Genomic DNA, 16,003 nt, shown 5'->3' on the forward strand with positions numbered 1-16,003 from the left:
GATGAATCTACACTGACATGTCATTATCACTCAAAGTCCAGAGTTTATATTTGAGTTCACCCTTGGTGTTGTACACCCTATGGGCTTTGACAAATGTATGATGGCATGTATCCACCACTAGAGTATTATATGCAATAATTTTCACTGCCCTAAAAATCCTCTGTGCTCTGCCTATTCAACTCTTTACCCTCCCAACCAATGATCTTTTGCCATCTCCACAGTTTTGCCTTTTCCAGAATGTCACAGACTTGGAATCATACAGTATCTAGCAGGCCTTACAGCTTGGCTTCTTTCACGTAGTGACAGGCATTTAGGGTTCCTCGCAGAAGAATTTTTGAGGGATGATGAAAGTATTCTTTTTTTTAGTTTCTTTTTTATTTAAATTCAAGTTAGTTAGCATATTGGAGGATGAAAGTATTCCTAATCCTTGATTATGACATGGAAAGATGCTCAGCATCATTAGTTATCAGGAAAATGAAAATCCAAAACATGAGATACCACTTCATACCCATTTGGATCAAAAAGAGATAATAACAAAGGTTGGCAAGAATATGGCAAGTTAAAACCCTGAGGCACTGCCGGTGGAAATGCAAAATGGTGCTTTGAAAAACAGTCTAGCAGTTCATAAGTTTAAACATACAGTTATCCTACGGTCCAGCAATACCACTCCTAGGTATGTCCAAGAGAAATTAAAACAGTCCCAAAGACTTGTACAGGAATGTTCACAGCAATAGTACTCATAATAGCTAAAAAGTAGAAACACCTAAATGGCCATTAACTGATGAGTAAAATGTATGTTCATCCAATGAGATATTACTAGATAATAAAAGGAAAGGAATACTGATAGATATGGATGAACATGGGTGAACTTTGAGAACATTATGCTAAGTGAAAGACACTAGTCACAAAAGACCATATACTGTATGTTTCCATCTATATGAAACTTCCAGAATAGGAAAACCAATAGAGAATAACATAAATTAGCGTTGTCAAGGGTCAGGAAGGAGAGGACTTGGAAGAAACTGGGATGCTGACTGTTAATGGGAACGGGGCTTCTCTTTGGGGTAATGACAGTGTTCTAAAATGTATTGTGGTAATGGTTACACAGCTCTGTGAACATACTAAAAACCACCGAATTGTACATTTTAAATGGGTGAATTGTGTGGTATATGAATTGCACCTCAAGAAAGTTGTTATATTAAAAAAAAAAAGAAAAAGAATAAACCTGTTTTGACACAGTTAAAACAACTAGCTTGTGGAGATGTTTGCATAACTGTGACCTTACCAGGTTTCTTTGTCCAAGAGCACTGTCTATTGGCATGAAGAGGTGCACTTTTTTAGGGGATGGTGGTTAGGAGTGACCAGATCTTCTGATTTTGTGATTTTGTTTCTCTAGGGCCCTTAAATTTCTCCCTTTCTTCTTCCTTTCGCATTACTACCAAGTCTCCAATGACTAGTCCCCATGTCAAGTCACCCCCTTATCCACTAGACGTAAAGCCTCCCTGAGAAGGCCATCTCTCTTCCCATATATATTCAAATTATTTCTTTTAAGTCCCCACCAGTCAACATTCTGACCTGCCAAGTCTTAGGCCTCCTCCTAAAGTCCCCAGTGTAGGTGGTACTTGCCCTCCAGCTAGTGAATATTTTCCATGTTTCCATCAAGCCTCCCGTTTCCCTTCTCCTCTCTTCTGATTTTCCTCTGCTAGACTTGGGTGTTTCTTTAACTTGAGGCAATTTGAAGTCTGTAGTATCCTAGGTCTCGTAGTTATGCTGTGGTTTTATTTGCTCTTTGTTGATCTGTATTCTTTCTTTGGAAGATGTATGGGTAGATCTGGATGTAGATGGATGCCAATATGCAATGGGAACCTAGAAGCCCTATGTTGCATGTTTACAACTATCTCGGTGGAGCTAATGTAAATTACAGTCCTTGGAATCTCCAAGGACTTTCATCTTTTTAGGGAGAAAATGTTTTTACATAGACAATAGGAGATGAGATACAAGGCAATTCAGAATTGACAGCTCCATTACATACAGAAATTGTAAATGTTACAGAAGTTTCAAATAAAAGTGGAGATAGCTGTGACAAATTATTGGCAAAAGCTTCATAAAGAAGGCAGAATTTTATTTTAACTTTCACGAACAAATATGATTTGTTATAGAACTGAAACCTGGATATTGTAACAATATCTAGTTCAATAAGGGTAACCAGATATTATTTTAGTATTTTGAGATATTAAATAGGTTTTATTTTCCTTCACATTTTTTTATATTATCTATGCTTTCCTCCATCTAATCAATGGGGTTTATTACCTGTGGGGAAACCTAATTTATCCAAAGTGAGGTGGGGGAGGAATTTTAATACACACACACACACACACACACACACACACACACAGCTTCTTGGGCACTAGAGAGCAACAGAGAGCTAGATAAGAAACATCGATGAGCTAAGAATTTGGTAGGTCCTGAGAACAAAGCTCCTTCCCTTCCCTAGACCATGAAAGATCTCTAGATAGGTTTAGGAAATAAAAGAGCATAGGATACCTCTGCACAGGGCTCCATTCTTTCTGTCTCTTGAAACTAAAGAATCCTTTGCTTATACAATGTCACAAGCTCTAAGAACTAGGAATAGTTATATATTCATTATTCGCTAAACTATCCCCCAGACACTTTTTATATCCTGTTCATCTTAACTCCACTGCTGTCTAGATTGAGAAGTCAACTTTTAAAATAACATATTTTCAAAATGTTTTGTTCATCTTTCCCTATTTCCCCATAATGGAATTTCTCTCTCTTCTACAATATTCCCATCATGCCATATATCAAGCTACACATTGCTTCTTTTTTATGTGTCTGCTTTCTTTCCTAGGTTGTAAGCCTTATGAGGGTAGGGAGCAAATCTCTTCATCTCTGCATCACCAGTTTAGCATAGTGACCGACACTCAGGAGGTGTTTAGTGAACTAAGTCATTCAAATTAACAGTAAGTAGCGATTATCAATTCTTTAGGATTGGGAAATGTGTATTCCCCTTTTTCATGTCAAAAGGATCACCCTTTGCTGAGGACTGAAGTGTAGAAGGAAATGGCCTCGAAGCAACTTTAAAAACTATAAAAACTTTAAAAACCAAATTGCTATGCTTTTAATTATTAAATCTTGGCAACAATATCCATTTAAATAGTGATTTTCAATATCCTTACACCTCCAAGAACCTAATTTTGTCCTGAAAATGCAAATCTAGAGGTCATTTCATTTAATAACCATGTACTTCCTAATCAGCTGCATACTAATGAAGTTAATCTGAAGTATAAATTTCAGTTATGAATTGCAGACCCTCATCTCTGTTTCCTGATTCCCTGAATTACCTATATCTGAAATTTTCCAATACATAGCAAAATTATCTGCTGAGAAGAACATCCTTTTGAACACCAGCTTCATTCAGTCAGGTGAGGTGAAGTGATGTGTCTCTAATTCTTAATTTGTATGTGATTCTCCTTATGCAAAACCATGATTTATAACCACCTAGTAGGTAGCTTGGCTAACTTAAGGCATGCTGCACAGGTTTGGATGCTTAAACTGAGCCATAAAACTTAAGATCCCTGAGGTTTGTAATTAAGGCACACACTTCAGCAGGAGTATTTATCCTGCTTCAGTTCTGAGAAATTAATTTCCATTGAGGAGAGAATGGTTTTTCCTCTCAATGCATAGCTCTCACACTTTATTCTGAGCATGTTTTCTCCTAAAAAAAAAAATCAAATATAAAGGAATTTTTTTTCCTAAGCTGAGTAGGACATACATCAGCTGACATTTATACCTCAGTTGAAAATTAATTTGTGTAACTATAAAAGCAACAGATTGTGTTATTTCACAATGTGACACTGCAATTCAAATAACTATCTCAAATAGCATATCTGAAGGAAAAATAATTAAAAAGTTCCAGCTCACTTTCAGTTAATTGTTCCAACAAATCACTAGTGCTAACCTCAAAGAAGACTAATGCTCCAATCGGAGAAAGTTCTTTCTCATTCTTGCAAGCAGTTGTGATTTGTGGTGTTGTGCATGGCTTTAGTAGCTTAACGTATCTCCCCATGGGCACTTTAACCCCGTTCTAGTTTGACAGCTTACTTTATTGAATCACAGAGCTGAAAGGAAAATCCAGATGCCTTCAAGACAGGCATGCAGAGGATCACGGACTAAAATTCTCATCCCTACCCTCTAGCTGGTATCAGTACAGTCCTCGGTTATATTCACACAGCTCATGTCTCCTCCGTGGCAGTCAGTTTAGGCTAAGTGGTGCTGCAATAAGAAACAAACCAAAATGGCATCCAACCACAAACAAGGTTCGTTTCTCGAATATGCTATACATTCATCACAGATCTAAGAGCCACGTTGAAAGAGCAGCTACTGGGGCGCCTGCGTGGCTCAGTCGGTGAAACGTCTGCCTTCAGCTCAGGTCATGATCCCAGGGTCCTGGGATCGAGCCCCATGTCAGGCTCCCTGCTCAGCGGGGAGCCTGCTTCTCCCTCTGCCTCTCTCTCCCCCTGGTTTGTGCTCTCTCTCTCTTGCTCACTCTCTCTCTCTCAAAATAAAAAAAATCTTAAAAAAAAAAAAAAGGAAGGAAGAGCAGCTACTACCTGGGGCATGCCAGTCTCAGGGCAGAGGAAGAAAAGAGCATTGGTAGAACCACACCATGATCCCTAAAACTTTTGTTGGAAATAGCACGTATAATTTACTCTCACATTTCATTGGCCGAAGCATGTCACATGGCCAAGCATCTAGTTGGCACCTGAGCAAGGGACAGCAATATGTTTCTAATAATACAATTAATAAGAAGGTAATAGTGCAATATAATCTACCATACCTCTTAAAACCACCAATCTCTATATTTCCCAAAGAAAACTTCAAATTCTGTTCCAAGTCTTCAAAGGACTTTGAACCTTGTCACCCAAGGGGACAAATAGACGAGCAAAGTTGGTCCCTCTTCCAAACTTACACTCCGGGAACATTTTCCAAAGCAGCCTGTTCCTAAGAACTAGATCTTGAAGCTCTTGAAGAATCCAATACTATCTAATCCTCCTAGCAGCCTTAGAAGTAGTCAGTGTACCAGAGCACAGGGTAATTTACTCCCGGCAAACAGAAAAGAATAATTTACATCTGGAGAGCAGAAAAGAGAGGGCTTATGAAGAAATTGTCAGAGCTCATAAAATCCTGGTACTTCATCAAAATATACTATACTGATAAAAAGGAAAAAGTATTCCAACTCGAGACTTCGCTTCAAAAAAAGAGTCATTCAACTTCAATTTTTGAAGTGTCTTAGATTTCATTTTTAAAGTGCCTTAAATTTTTTGAATAACATTAGATTACAAATTCCATCATTTTTTAAACTTTCATCCTCCCTTTATACTCATCCCAAGCATAAACTCAAAATCATTCTTGGTGAAAGTCACCCTACACTTTCTTGTGAATTTTAGTCTCATTGCTTGATATTTCTGGTAATCCTGTGTGTCTCGGCCAAAAAGATATGTCTTTGCCAAAGACTTCTAAGATCTGGACTCCTTCCTAACTTCAACAAGGAAAAGCTGATACAGCTACTTTTTAAAAAGCCTCCATGCCAATCTGCATCTCTGTAATATACTGAGTCATTTCTTTTGAATTAAAATACCTTTATTCATTATACGTGGTGCTAAAACCATAAGGTGAATGGTAGATGAGGAATTAGACATTCATATAATGCCAAAATAACCCCATACACATTGCTTACTAGACAGAACAGGAAATATTTAACTGAACAATGAAAGCATCAGAGAGCTATCACCCTAACACAACCATTAATTTCAGCACCACTAAGATTTTGTATTCTGATAAGACACAATCTACGGCATCAATGATGAAGCAAGTTAAATAAAAGTGAAAACGTTTTAGACGAATGTCTGGTTAACAAACAACAGAGTTGTTCGAACAAGCTAATCACCTTGAAGAAGAAGTAATACAAACCCAGAAGATAGGACATTTCACAGGACAACTGGACAGGTCTTAACAAGTCAATGACAGTAAAAATTACACCACTCTTACTTAAATAAGATGTAAGAGACAGAACAAACACAGGCGATCTGCACCCCTCTTTTGGATGCTTACTGGGATAACCAGCAGTGAATGACATTTTGGGGACAAGGAAAAAGAGAACATTCTTTGGCTCTAAACGAGATGAAAATTATGTTATAAATTTATATATGCATATATATGTATACAGAGAGAACCAGAGAGATCAAAGTGGATATGCGCTACACTGTTAAAAGTAGTAATCTCTGCTTGCGGGAATATGGTGACTTTTTTCTTGGCTTTGCTCGTCGGTGGTGCCTAATTTCCTACAGCACACATGTACTGCTTCTGTAATAACAGAAGACTTTTTCTAGGCTTCCCCTCACCAGAGTTAGAGGAGTAACACTTGGAATTATAGCCTTGAGTCCACTTTCCGATTTTATTTGATATTGTGTATCTACCTCAGTTAAACCTCTCCGTCTCTAAACTACTGGGGGAAGAGGAGAAGCGGAAGAGAAAGAACTAACATTTTTGACTAGTCAGTGACTATGGCAGCCGACCTAATCTATCACATTTCATCTTTAATAGCCACCTGCACTGGGCAGTAGAATCTCTCTTTTACAGGTGAGGAAACAGGCCCCCAAGAGTTACATAACAGGCTTCAAGAAAGCTTATCGGGTATTGTCTGAGGCTACCTCACCCCAGCTTGACTGAACTTCTTCCCTGGGACCTTAGGCCTTTCCCCACAAGGACCTCTACTGAATTATTCATTGCCTAAAGGGCATGTGTATAAGGGAATCAGGAAACAAAAAGCTCAAATTCTTAACTTTTCGGCTTAAAAACTGGCCTTGTAAAAATGTTTTTAAAAGAGCAGAAACATTCAAAGGGAAACAGAAGAGTTAAAAGAGCAGAAACATTCAAAGGGAAACAGAATAGTTAAATACAGTTTGGGTTTCTAAGAAGGGGGGGTGGTGGAGAACAATCAAACCCCCCAGAGTCATGTCCTCCTTCCCTCCTGGAGCCTTGGGGAATGGTATGCAGCCCTCTACCACCCACGTCTTACTGTCCCCACACTCCTGTGGCCCAAAATACCAGGTAAATCACCTCACCAAGCTCACTGCATGATGTGAGGAGCAAGCAAACATTACCCTCATCACCAAGAGGGGCAAGGTTGCAACATGCAGGGCAAGAGAGCAGCCCAGAAGGGCCTCCCCCAGTGATAGAGGACACTGTGGAGAGGGCAGGATGGACCAGCTGAAGGGAGCGCAGGTGGGAACTGGGATATTCTGCAGAAGCCAGTATGAGGAAGGCTGGACAACGACCAATGTCAAGGGTTTACAACTCAGAGAATGTCAGCTTGGACCATGGCAGACCCCCAGGTGCTAGATACACCTCCCACAACAGGTTCCAGCCAGAAAGAAAGGTGACAGGAATATCTTGAACTGAATAAGAAAAAAAAATAGATATGGTGAAGGCAGCCCATAACTAAGAAATTTACTTATTTGCACTCTTAAGTATGGGGCTTAAAATACTGTAGCTAGTATAATAACTTATCCCCACTCACAGAGCCAGTGGATGCCAGTGTAACTTGCCTTGTAAATTACACTTTGCAGTGCTACTAACAGAGGAAAGGATAACAAATATTTCACCACGACCACAATTTTATAGACTCCAAATAAAAAACGTACCTTGTGTATAATGCCTTTGAAATTCAAAGCTAAATGTTAGTTCTGAAATAGAACTACAGAATGCATAGAAATACAATTTTTTTAAATTTAAGATACATTTATTAAAATTAAATTGCATTTTTAATTTCACTAATGCTTCTTCCTTGTAAGGGGGAATTAGTCAATGGTTTTAAAAGTTTTTCATTCATGCACTTAAAGTTTCTCACATATATTTTACAAAAAAAAAAAAACAAAAAACAAACAAACAAAGAATGGAGTCTACAGAGAAGTACTATATAGTCTTTTCACTGACCTGAGCCCTTTAATATCCTTCCAAAAAAATAATAACAATCTGTGCCTCGCCATTTCTGCAGTATATAGCACTGTCGTGCTAAATGATACAAGGAAGGAACCAAATAAAAAGGCAACGCAAATAGAAAGAATGTTCTCAGTCTCCAGGATAGTCTGCTCGCAATCATTATCTGTAAAAGCTCCATTTTGATTACTTCTATTTTGCTCTGGAGAATAATATTCAGGTGGGAATATAATTTCTGGGGGACAATACTGCTTATAAACTACAAGGAAAATAAGACAGGGTAAAGGAGAGAAGCACTGCACTGCTCCTCTGACCGGAAGCTAGAGAGAGACTTCCCTTTTTTAAAATATTTTGCATCACAACTCATTAGGAAAAAAGTTTCATCAGGACGCATACTGCATCCCTCTGGTTAGCTAGATCTATGTGAAACACCGTGTAATGATAAATATTCCATTAACCAGTACATTTTTTCGTAAGGAAACTCTGAAGTCCTAACTGTTGTGTATTTCTCTTACAAATTGATGAAGAATTCTCTTATGAATTGATGTCACAAAATGACTCAGAAGGCAGCACTGATACCATTGGTCCCTTCATTTGTTGAAAGGATGCAGTGAGACAGTGGAGCTGCACCAATATTTTGCCCCATTGCACTCTCCTTCCCCCTGCTCTGCCCTGTTGGATAGGGAGCTCATTCCTGCAACCCACACTCCTGCACTCCCTCACCAACTGGCTTCTAGTGAAGTTCTTAAATTGGGAAGCACTGGCCGGAGATTTGAAATGCAAGGACAGGAGAAACTGGGTGTTTTTTAGCCTCTCTCCCTCTCCCACTCCCTCTGCTTAGATGGCACGAATGAATTCATCAGTGGCTGTGACTCCCATTTTGTGGTGCTAGGTCCCTCTGGGTAGCACTGGCCTTCAGCTCTGGTATGACTGCCTCCTTCATTGGTCTCACCAGTCCTAGGGTGGGCAGCAACTTCCTGCTATAGTCAACCCCTGAACTGCTTTACCATGCCCTTTGGTTTTTCTTTTTAAATAAAAAGTATACATATTTAAGGTATACAACATGATTGTTTGATATACATTTACACAGTGAAATGATTACTGTAATCAAGCTAATTGGTGTATCTTGTCCTCGGTTACTGTGTGTGTGATGAGAGCACCTGAAATCTACTCCCTTAGCAAATTTCCAGTATTCAGTACAGCATTATTAACTATAGTCATCATGCTGTACATTAGATGTCTGGAGTTATTCACTGTATATAACAGCAATTTTGTATCTTTGGCCAGCTTCTCCCCAATTCCCCCACCCCTGGTAACCACCATTCTACTCTCTGCTTCTCTATATTTGACTTTTTTAGATTCCACATATAAGTGAGATCACCCAATCTTTTTTCTTTCTGTGTCTGGCTTATTTCCACTTAACATAATATCTTCCAGGTTCATCCACGTTGTTGCAAATGACAGAATCTCCTTTGTATGAAGACTAAACAATATTCTATTGTGTATGCATGTATATATACAATTTCTTTACCCAATCATCCATCAACAGACACTTAGGTTATTTTTTTACCTCTGAAAAATACCTTTTGAATAAATACCCATTTTAAGTTCCCTCCATCAAACAAGTTGACATAAGTTCTGTTTTCCCACCTCAGTTCTGCCTGATACAGGGACCATGTGGATAATTAATGAAGAAACCATCATAAATGGTTAGCTCTCTAGATAAACACACACACACACACACACACATACACACACACACACACACACACACACACACATCAAACCCATAATCAGCCATAAATCCTTCATTCATAGGGTATCTAGCCAAAATAAGAGTCCTGAGAAAAATAGAACATGAAGGGAAACTGGACAGAGAGATTCATTTATTTGTCAAGTGCCTACCACTAAGCAGACAATATGCCAGATGGTGAAGCCACAGAGATGACCAAAAACAAATACAGCCCTGCCTTTATGGTGTCTGGTCGAATGGGAGAATATGTGCAATCATGGAAAATCACACAAATACACGTAAGTTTACAACAGCATACACTCAGTTCTGCTGATACCTGTTTTGTAAATGTGAAGTTGACATATTAGAGAACGGTTTGAGCATAACATGATTTTGTGTTTGCTTATGCAGCGATTTCATCTGTGAGGAACTCCAGATGGACACACACACATCTGCACCCAGCTGAACAGAGCCAGGTAGGAATACACAAACCGAACAGAAGCACAAACCTCTCCCAGGGACCTCGGTTCACCTTGGGCTACACCCATCTGGTGGTACAACTTTCTAAAGGATTTCAGACGGCCTCCCTTCCACCTCTCCACAGCCCACAAGCAGCACCCTTTCTAAAGCCCACTTCCACAAGTAAACACCAGATCTTTCTCAAGGGAAAACACCATATTTATTGATGTCTTAACGCATTTCTCAATGATTTCACATGTGCAAAAGTGTACTACCATTTTGTATTAGTTTCTGGTCTTTTTTATGTGTCACTGAGGAAGTTTTTAAATGTTGTGCTCCAACTGCATTTTCCCATAAGCCCTGTGGTTTTCACTGTGCCGTTCTGCACAGCTTGGTGATCTTTTTAAATGTATATGTTGCATTTCAACAGAACTGACTACATTTTGAATGAAAGGCCAATGGCGCTATGAATGCATATACCAGAAGAAAAGGGAGAGAGGAAACGGAGCATAGGTACAAGGACCCGGGAAGGCTGGGGCAGGGTAACCGAAAATAAAGAGACAGGAGTGTGGTCTGGCAGAAGGCCTGTGAGCTGTAGTGGTAGGCCGGGACTGCCTGTGGTTCCCACCAGGCGTGGGAAGTGGTGATGGACCACAGTAGACTAGCCAGAGGGAGCCGGGCACCTAAAGGCTCCATTTTCTCAACCATAAAATGCGAAATAATTTGGGACCAAATTGAATGGTTACATACAAACACATACGCACTTTTGGGTATATATATTAATTTGAAAATATCTACTTGTAAAAGTTCAAGTTATGAACAAATGCACATTGAAGACCACATAACATGAACTCATGCAGTAATTTTTTTTAAAGATTTATTTATTTATTTTTGAGAGAGAGAAAGAGAGCACTTGCACACACACAGGAGCAGGGGGATAAGGGCAGAGGCAGAGGGAGAGAGAGAATCCCAAGCAGACTCCTCGCTGAGCAGGGAGCCAGAAGCAGGGCTGGTTCCCACAACCTGAGATCATGACCTGAGCTGAAATCAAGAGTCAGAAGAGTCAGATGCTTAACTGACTGAGCCACCCAGATGCCCCTCATGCAGTGATTTTAAAAGACTGCTTTTTATGCTCACACATTTCATGAAGCATTTTTTTTAAAGATTTTATTTATTTGACAGAGAGAGAGACAGCGAGAGAGGGAACACAAGCAGGGGGAGTGGGAGACGGAGAAGCAGGCTCCCCGCTGAGCAGGGAGCCCGATGTGGGACTCGATCCCGGGACTCCAGGATCATGACCCAAGCCAAAGGCAGTCGCCCAACCAACTGAGCCACCCAGGCGCCCCATGAAGCATTTTACTCATGACCTTCACATCCTTTATATGAACTGCTAGCATCAGTGGTTTATCTTCCCTATGGGTATCCCCCCCACTTCTAATTATTTCTACTTTAATTATGGGTGGAAAAAAATGGACCTCTATGGCCCTGGTCCAAAGAGATCAGATTTGGATAAGGAATTTAAAACATATGTTTAAATACTTATTCAAAAATTAAGTATTTGAAAGAGAATCTTACAGGAAACCTTGGTAAGTGATTCTTACTATTCTAAGGAATAAATTAGAGAAGAGTCCTTGACATACAGTGAAAATGAAAAGCAAGTCAAAGTCAGACATGAGAGAGTGGTGAGCCTTGGAGCAAACGAGAATCTTCCCACCCTGCAAAGAAAAGGTCAGGTTTGGCTGGGGTGTGTTGGGGGCAGAAAGAGAAACAGAAAGACACACACACACACACACACACACACACACACACACACACACACACACACACACACAATCCTTATCTGTGGTGAGCAGCGTCTGCAGCCCTTGCCAATCCACTCCTTCACCTCTGGCCTTTACATTTCACCTAGATCCAGAGCAGACTCCTTTGCTTTCCCACAATTTCTGTGCATGTACTCTGAGTACATGCACAGAAAAAGTACACACCTTTTGCAGAAGGCCTGGCATCCATCCCTCCATAGAATTAGCACTATTTGAATCAAGAGCCAGTCTGTTTGCATTCTTCCATAGGATTGCTGAGGCTGAATGGGTCCGTGTGCGTGCATTATCTGTTCCTTTTTATAGCAAAATCCCATTTATTATAAGTCTAAAACCCAAGAAAACTTAAATAAACAGAATTTATAGTGTCATTCAATGGTAATTGATTTTCTTAGTGTTTCTGGGAATACTCCAAGTTCCTAAAGGAATTCTAAATCATCAAAGCAAGATTAACCTATGTTCAATGAAGTTTCCAAGTATTTTTTCCTGACTCTAACATGATTCACTTAAGAAATGCTTATATTAGCTCCTACTATATACATAGTAATGTGCTCAGCATAAAACAGAGAATCCAAATATACTAGAAGGTTTGGGACCTTAAAGTAATTATAATACTCATATAAAAGAAAAGCCAGAACACAAGTTAAGCTACAATATAACAATATTTATATTAATGCCACACACCAATAAAGACATTTTTCTTTCTGCTCTAATGTGTCCTAAGAAACTAGGTCATAAATTTGATTATATATCCCAAAGGAAAAATGTTATAAATTATGACTAGAGGTTCTTTTCTTGATCAAGGACTTGGCATTGAAAAGAAAATACACACACACACACCCTACACTCAGCAACATGTCACAAAACAAAAATTGCAACAAACCCTAGTAGCTATTTAACATAAGTGTCCCCAAAATGGGGTAATAATTATGTAGACATTATACAATGAGATCCAGTGTACTCAAGTGTACACATAGCACAAAAATAAAACTTTAATGTATACTCTAATGTAGCATAAATTTTACTTAATGCCATAATGCCAGCTCTGATAAATACAAGCATATCATTAACCATAGTTTTGCTTGACTTGTTGGATTTAAAAGGGTACTTTTGGGATGACTAGATGGCACGAGTCTTTTTTAAAAATGAGCTGATGCATTCTTTTTCTCTAGATAAATTTCCCTGCAGAGAATGTGAGCACTCAGAATTTCTCACTGACCTTACAGCTGACTTAGAGGACCAGGGCAGGTGTTTAATAAATGTCTGCTCCTGATGATGATGGTGACATCAGTGTATCTCTCCCCTTTTAGAAGGACTAACCTAACATTTATTCCCTCCAATCTCTCCACTCTCTCGAGCATTCTTAAAGTGACAGTTTCTGAACAAATAAAAAAAAAAGATGAGGAAAAGGTAAATATCAAATAAACATAGAGTCTATAAATAAGTATCTAAGAATTTAATGGGGAAACCCTACCCCTCACCAGCAATTATTAGACAGGGGACTGAGATGTTCTTTGAAAGATGATTCCAAAGATAATGCTGTCAACCAGAATATTCTACAAGCACAACTTTCATTCTCTCCACACTCTGAATCAGTAAGTTTGGTGCTCATAAGGGCATCTGTGTCCGTTTACATGTTCATCTTTACGCATTCCTTAAAATTTTGCCCCTTTTAACTTCTTTTTTTAGGCTTCAAAAGCTTCTAGAAATAGGGACATGTCTGTATGTCAAGCAATGTTTCCCCTCATCGCCTGTCGAGTTAACAGGGTTATCTTCCGTGAAGGATTGTTATATTTTCTGCTAATAAATCCTAATTAAATTGCCTTTTACTTATCCATATCTTGCTCAATTTCCAAAGGCTTATGTTCCAATTTCCACTTTATTTTGGAGTCATTCTTTTTGGCAAAATGTTACACATTTCGATCTTTTCCAGTTTACGTGTAGTCCAAAATTACCCATTTTGCTTGTCTAAATCTTCAGTAGTCATTTTGGCAGCTTAAAACAGAGAATCAAAATGGTAGGATCATGGGAACTTTGCCAATCCATTCTTGGCTTCTCTAATATACTAAGATTCTTCTTTTAATCATCACAATAAAAAGGGACTGGAAAATGTCCATTGGATTTGACAACTAGGAAGCAATTCATAACTTTGGCAAGAACCTATTCAATTGGAGCAGTGAAGGCAGAATCCAGGCTGGGTGCTTTGAAGAGTAAATGCACAGTGAAGACAGGGAGCAAATTCTACCAGTTTCAGGAGGTAGAATGAGGAAGGCAAGAGATAAGGAGATAGGATTCCCTGGGAAGGGAATCAAGAGTACATTCATAACCTCAGAAAGACTGAATTGGAAAGACTTGGGTTTGCATATACTACATATGAACTTCCGATGGTACATTATATATAGCACTAAATGTCACTACATCTCACTGCTTCATTTCTCTCCCATTTGTTTTTGCTCTTCTTCATGCATCTCTAGATCCAAGAGCATGCATAATCTATCTGACTGGGTTGTACGGATTTCTCCTACCTTTGCCACGGGCCAAGCCTCTGCAGCAGTATGTTTGCTTTCTGAAGGCTTTTCCTCTCTCCCTTCAAACTGACTTATTTGCTGGCTTCAACTGAATGATATTTCTGAACACATGTCTAGTTCCAACAAGTGAAAATGCTTTCCCCCTTCCAGTGGAATTGTCTGCCTCCTCTTTCCCCTGTCATTTCTCATGTTGGATTTGCTATCACTCTCCTATCATATATGTGTATGTTTTCTTTGGTACGCATGTGTAATACGCGCATGTGTGTGCATGCTCACACACGTGCCCTACCAAATTTCCATCATCCTATGCTCACTTCCTAAGCCTTCACAGCACAAATGATTTCATACTATTTTGAGCATCCCTTAGCTTTCAGTTCTTGGGGCTGATTGACTACTTTGCTATTTTAAAAATGCCTTTATCTTGTAGGCATTTACCAAACATCTACACTTGCCAAACTTGTTGCCAAATCAATGGATAATTCTATCCCAGTGTACATTTTCCTGCCACACACCACCACACACCAGGACAAAACTGTTTACCTTAGATTATAAGGATTTGGGTCTCACTTTATTTAAACTGTGAGCATCACAAGTTTTCAAAACACAGAGTTGGAGAATGCAATCAAGTACTATGCAGACCAGTAAACCAGGGATAAGCCATTTTGCCCACACCGCCGGGCTGCGGGAGAATGTATTGTTGTTTTTGTCGTTTTTAATGAATCTTGAAGAGGTTTCTTAAGCCACTGACTTCACAAGCCTATATAAAATAAGATTTAATATTAAAGAAAAGATAAATAATCAGTCTTAGAGACTAGCATATATGACCCAGAATAAGAAATAATGTTGAGAAAACTATATGAAAAAACAAATAGGTTGACAGAGATTCCAATTTTTCCTTCCCATGCTGAATCTACTGATCCATAAAACTGCACAGAAACATTTTTTTTAATCTTTGAAGCATCCTTCCTTTTTTCTCCCTCCTACCTCCACATGGCCTCCACATGAACTCATGAAAATTCCTTAAGGATGGCCAATTCTTGAGTATAGGAAGAACTCTTTTAATCTATCAAAGTACATTAAAGCTCTGGCATGTAAAATGCTAAAGAAATGTTTTCTGGTGATCTGATGCCCAGTTTATATCAATTTTTCTGTAAGCAGTTCAAAGAGCCAAACTAACAGTGCGGCATGTTCTATGCCCTTCATGGGATATTCAAAAGGGGATCCACCTGTGTAGGTTATATATAGCCTTGCTAATTTTTAGCTGATTCCTTTTTGTTCACAAATACTAAATGGTCATCCTGGTATTATTTAGCACTATATTCTTTTTTTTAATTTAACATATTTTATTTCCCCAATATATCCAAACTATTACCATTGCAACATGTAATCAATATAAAAAAAAATTGCAGTATTTAACTTTCGTTTTTCATACTGTTTGAAATTCCGTA

The sequence above is a fragment of the Eumetopias jubatus genome, unplaced genomic scaffold (assembly GCF_037043125.1).
Source record: "Eumetopias jubatus isolate StellerSeaLion01/CBP00866 unplaced genomic scaffold, mEumJub1_p1.0 scaffold_3, whole genome shotgun sequence".
In the NCBI taxonomy this organism is placed as follows: domain Eukaryota; kingdom Metazoa; phylum Chordata; class Mammalia; order Carnivora; family Otariidae; genus Eumetopias; species Eumetopias jubatus.